The following is a 6000-nucleotide window of genomic DNA, read 5'->3' on the forward strand; positions in this document are numbered from 1 at the left end:
TAAATTAAAATTATTTGAAAAAAATGTTTAGATCATTTTAAATCAAATGCTGCCGCGGTGCCATATGGCGCACCGTTACTGGGCCAGCGGTGCACAACCAATGATTGGCATGATCACGGGGAGGGGGCAATCATTTGCTCATGATTGCCACACATGGGACCCACGCGATTTCCTACTTAACCTAGTCATCAATGAATTTCAATCGTTCGATCCTCCGCAGACTTGATCCGACGGTGCGGATCAGATCCCGCCATTCGATCTCGATTGAGTGAGATCAAAGGACGGAGGACTCATCCCGTGGTTCTGAACATGCAACTAGGATCGAGCCAGAATACAGCTCGAGCCGCGGGATCAATACACGTCGGATCAACGTGCGGAACGGCTTGATCTAGACCATTGATCGAGCAATCAATAGTCCAGGAATGGTGCACCTAGACTAAGCCGTGAGATCACCCTAGAAGAGGTTTTTTTTTGCTCGTTCAGGCGATTGGATTCATGAAATAATTTGAAATTTTAAACCTAGACAGCCTAGATGAACATAAATAATGGGGAAAATTTTATTTAGCTTAAAATGAGCTTAATATAAATCTATTTTACCCTATCTACTGACCTAGGGCTATAGTTTTCAAGGATTTTTACCGTTGGATTTATGGGAAAATGATTCAGTTGCAGTTGTAGATTGTCCACGCTCCAATTTGTAGAAGACTCCACGAGCTGGTATCGCCTGGATCGAACAACAAAGCTCCTTGAAACTGATTGAGATAGGTTCGTTGGGAACTCATCGCCGGTAGCCTCCAACTGTCGGGTTTTGACGTGGGAGATGAAAATTGAACTTCCAAAAAGTAAGAAGAGAATAGCTCTGGTTTGGAGAAGGCTTGAATGGTGAGAAAGGCTAGGATATAGAATGATCCTTCATTCCCTTCTTTTGCCCTATTCAATCCATTCCAGATTGAATGGAGGGCCGAGATTCATTTGGCTGGACTCCAGATAGCTGCCATGTGTCTAAGGAGTTGGTAGGGGAAGTAGGAATCAATGACAAGGGTACATCCTATGTGGAAAGGGTGTTTTTTCCTTCTAGGGCATGTAGATTTAAACTAGGCCATTGGATGTTGATCCAATGGTTGAAGTGGGCCCTAAGAATGTTCTAAAGTATGTTAGAACCTGCTAGAGATGAGTTGGCATGGGCTAGGATGTAAATTGAGCTAGCTTGACCAGGTTTGACCATTCATAATGCCTTCAATTGACTATTTGACCAGTCAAAGTCAAGGTGGACCGATGAGATGGCAATGAGGGGTGTTAAACTAATGGTGGAGTGACTTGGTGGGGTTTGACATAGCTTGAGTCAAGCCATTTTGGCATTTAAGCCATGCTAAATGAGTTTGTTGACTATGTTGACTAGTCAGCTAGTCAACAACAAGTGAGGTGGCATATGGGGGTAACATGAGTGTTGGAGTGATGGACTTAAAACATGAAAGTTGATGTTTGAATAGATAGGATCATGTAAGTGGAAATTTGACTATGGTTTTGGGTTTGACTAAATCAAAATTCCAATTGATTTGACTCCAATTGAGTTTGAATGGGATTGAAATATATTTAGAGGTGTGTTCAAGAGTTTGAGATGTTTGGTAAGATTTGAATAGGTTGGTTTGAATGAATGTATTGAATTAGGTCATATAGGTCAAATTTGACCAACCATAGCTTAGTTGACTTAGTCAATTATTGATTTGGTAAGGGTCTAACAAAGTTGAAATGACATTTGGTGTCTGTTGAATGTGGTCTCTGGGTCTGGAAAATTTGATTTGGTCAAATGGGCCTATTGGGCCCATTAAGGGCATTTAGGTTAATTTTATTTGATTTGGTCAACTAGGTTGACCCAGGATCTGGGATCAGGCTCAGCAAGTTTGAAATAACATTTTAAGACTAATAGAAGCAGTTCCATGGCTTAGATAAGTCATTTCAATCAAATTTCCTATTTGGACCCTTAATGGGCCTCTTAGGTCAACCTTGTTGACTTGTTCAACTAGGTTGAACCAGAGGCTGGGAATGGATCCAACAGGTTTGGTTTGGTATTTGAAACTTGCTGGAAGTAGTTGCATTGAATTTGGAGCTCATTTGATCCAAAATGACTATTCATACCTCTAAGGGGTATTTGGTCATTTTGACCTCATGAGGCACCGGAGGCTGAAATGAGTCAAACAAAATGCATTTTATTGATCAACATATCAAGGTTAAGGGTCTGGAAGTGATTGGAGACTTTGGAGGAAGTTCCAAGGTCAGGATCCACCGAGTGGCAGGTCTAGTGGCATAGGCTATAAATATTTGAAGATTTTACAGCCTTTGGATTTCAATTAAGTTTGTGGGGTTAGAGATCTCAGAATGGGCTCAAATTTTGAGGGTTACCTCTAGAGACATGTATTATCACTTTACAAGTGATAGATTCTGGATCAAAGGTCATTTGAATGAGTTTTGAAGTATCTAAAAATTCATTAGAAAAGGCCTTTAGAAAAGGGCCTTTGGACTTAGGATTTGAGTCTGGATTCTTGGATTTGATCTAGATTTTGAGTTTGGAAGAGTGACATTGAATTATCCAAGTCATTTATAATCATTTAGGTGATCATAACTGATTGGATAGGTTTAGAGCTAGATCAAATTTAAAATCAAGGTTTGGATCAAAATTTGGACTCTTAACTGGATTGGATTAAAGTTTGAATGGGTTTGAAGCTTGAATTGATTTGAATTTGATTTTAAGATCCTATAAAGACCCCATACAAAAATGAGGTCAACAGTTACTTATCCAAATTGTATAGAATTTATAAAGTCATTCACCAAGAAGCATGGAGTTAAGACACTTGGTTCAACATTCACCTCAAGTTCATACCTACATGTCACCCTTTTAGGAAAAATAAGGATGCCTATGCTAAAAATAAAATGGTAATGTTGGATTCTCCGTCGAGATTAACTAGTGAGGAAATTTTTGAAAGAGTAAGATTCATGCCAATGATAGTTGATTCTCTAATATTACCTGATTATAAATTGACTGGTATGGTGTCAACCATAATTTGACCAAAAAATATGATTACAAATTGCAAGTATTTTTTTGGTCCTTACTATATTGGAGAAAAAAATTGATCAGACATAACATGGATGTGATGCATATAAAGAAAAATGTTTTTGATAATATATATAATACAATCATGGACATCAAAGGTAAATCCAAAGACAATATAAAAGTAAGGATGTACTTAAAGGAGATTTGTTGGAGGAAAGTTTTAGGGTTAAAAGATGGTGGAAATGGAAAACTTCTCGAACAAAAATCTCCATTCACGTTGACTTTAGAGTACAGATGTGTGTATGTGATTGGGTGCTAACTCTATAATACCTGATGAATATTCTTCCAATCTTTGTAGATGTGTTTACATAAGATTTGAGATATTATTTGGATTAAAAAATCATGAATATCATATTTTCATACAATGTCCACTACCAATTGCCTTCAATTTTTTAACAGATTCATTTTTAAAGTCCTTGATCGAGCTAAGTATCTTCTTTAAGGATTTATGCTCCTCAAAATTGAATGTGGAACACTTGATCTATATGGAGCAATATATTCCTTTTATTTTGTGTAAATTTGAGAACATATTTTCTCCAGTATTTTTTGACTCTATGGAGCATCTACCAATGCATTTACCATATAAGGCTATAGTTGGTGGACCTATTTAGTATCAGTGGATGTATCCTTGTAATAGGTATTTAAATAAACATAAGAAGACTACCAAGAATAAAGCACATCTTGAAGGTTCAATTTGTGAAGCATATCCAATGTACGAGACAACCCAATTTTTCTTGTATTACTTCATCATAATATCACAATAACCTAGGAGTACTATACCTAAAAATTTGGGTCATATAAATTCATTTAAATCTTTAAATATATTTATATTCAATGGAAGTGGTGAGCCCACAGGCGCTAGCACCATACACTATTTGATTGATATGGAGATGAGAGCTGCCATATTGTATACTTTGCTTAACTGTGATAAAGTTGAGACATATCTCGAGTAAGTATGAGTTAGCTCATTCATATATTTGTTACTCATAAACCATAACTACTTAAAATTTACAGGAGTTTTATTAATGGTTTGACTACATCAATATTAGTAGAAGTCCAAAAGATAGTGGAAATTGAATTCCTAAATTGGTTCAAGAATATGATATATATTTTGACTATTCAATTGCACTAATTTATTTTAATTAGTTAACAAAGTAGTCAAGAAACATGCTACTAGTTTACTAATAATTGATCAACCAATTATCTTAAAACTCAAGGCAGTGATTTGTAAGATCAATAACTACTAGATCTAGCTAGGGAATTGAATAGATTAGTGAAATGTTGGCCATTTTTTTGGTTAATGGCTACAAATTCTAGACCAAATCTTAGTGTGAAGGTAGGAAGATAGATAGTTTTGGTTTTTGTGTAAGAGGGAACACCCATATAGGTGATGATTATGAGTATTATGGGGTATTATAAAAAGTATTACAGCTGAAATATCCAGGTGATGGGATTAATTTGTATCTTTTCAAATGTAATTAGTTTGATCCAATGAAAAATATGGTACAAGAGTATTTCTTCTCTACAGTATAATAAAAGTAAAGTGGGGTAAGAGATATACAAAGTTTGACCCATTCATCATTATTATGTAGGCAAGCCAAGTCTATTTTGCTAACTATTAGAATAAATTATGAGGCAAACAAGATTGGTTTATAGTTATGAAGATCAAACCCAGCAGAGTCATTGAGAAAACCATATCAATACCACAAACACATTAAGAAGAGCTTTTGTTAAACTTAAAGATCATTCTAACTATGTGAACGATAAAATTATAACTAATGAGAATGAGTTGCAATTAGAGGAAGTATATTTAAATATAGGGAAAGTCATGAGGAATGTGATAGTAGTGAAGACGTATCATCATATGAAAATGAATCAATAAATGATTAGTAAATAGAAGGTAAATATATTTAATGATTTTTAAAAAATTAATTATGAATCAATAATTTATATTAATAATATAATTTCTTTTAACTTCATGTAATAGTTACTTAAAATTATTTTATTACTATAATACTTTAATTGATTTCCCCATTAAAGCAGCTGATGCATAAAATATGGGACAATCATACAGAGTAGGTATGATGCTCCTTATATTTCTTGGAAGAAAATCCCAAATGAAGTGCATAATATGTGCTTCAGAGAGTTTGAGGTTAGTTATTATAAAAAATATTATATATTATATGTTTTTTAATTAAGCTAATAAAATATTCTATGTTCTATATTTTTTATGTAGAAAGATTTTTATTGGTTGCTTGAGTGTAATGATATTTGAAATTTTTTTGATAAGCATGGGTCGACTCTCATGCGAGACATATTTCATACACATTATGAAGTCATATGAGCGACCTATCTTGTTTTGGTGAGTGTATGGGATGAGCTGACCAGTTTCTTGGGGCAGCCAAGATTTGTTGTAATTTAGAATCCCTAGTTTGTGATTTTAATGATGACAAATATTATTAAATTAACTATTATTTTCTCTTAGTGAATATTTTTGATATTTCTTTATTTGTGAGCACTAACATTGTAGGTAAATTATATAGTACTCAAGGCTACTGGAAGCTCAAGACTGGGTAAAATAGGATGTCAATTAAAAGAGTCTGTACTTTTATTTTTTTTATTTTCTATTTCTTGAGTCTGGTCACATAAGAGTGTATGTAATTGGGTGACTAATGCCGCATAACATATAGGGGAGTAAAAATAATTAAATATATATATATATATATATATATATATATATATATATTATATATATATATATATATAATATATATATATATAATATATATATATTATATATATATATATATGCTTATATTATATATATATATATATATATATATATATATATATATAATATATATATATATATATATATATATATATATATA

This window comes from Dendrobium catenatum, unplaced genomic scaffold (assembly GCF_001605985.2).
Source record: "Dendrobium catenatum unplaced genomic scaffold, ASM160598v2 original_scaffold_62511, whole genome shotgun sequence".
Lineage (NCBI taxonomy): Eukaryota > Viridiplantae > Streptophyta > Magnoliopsida > Asparagales > Orchidaceae > Dendrobium > Dendrobium catenatum.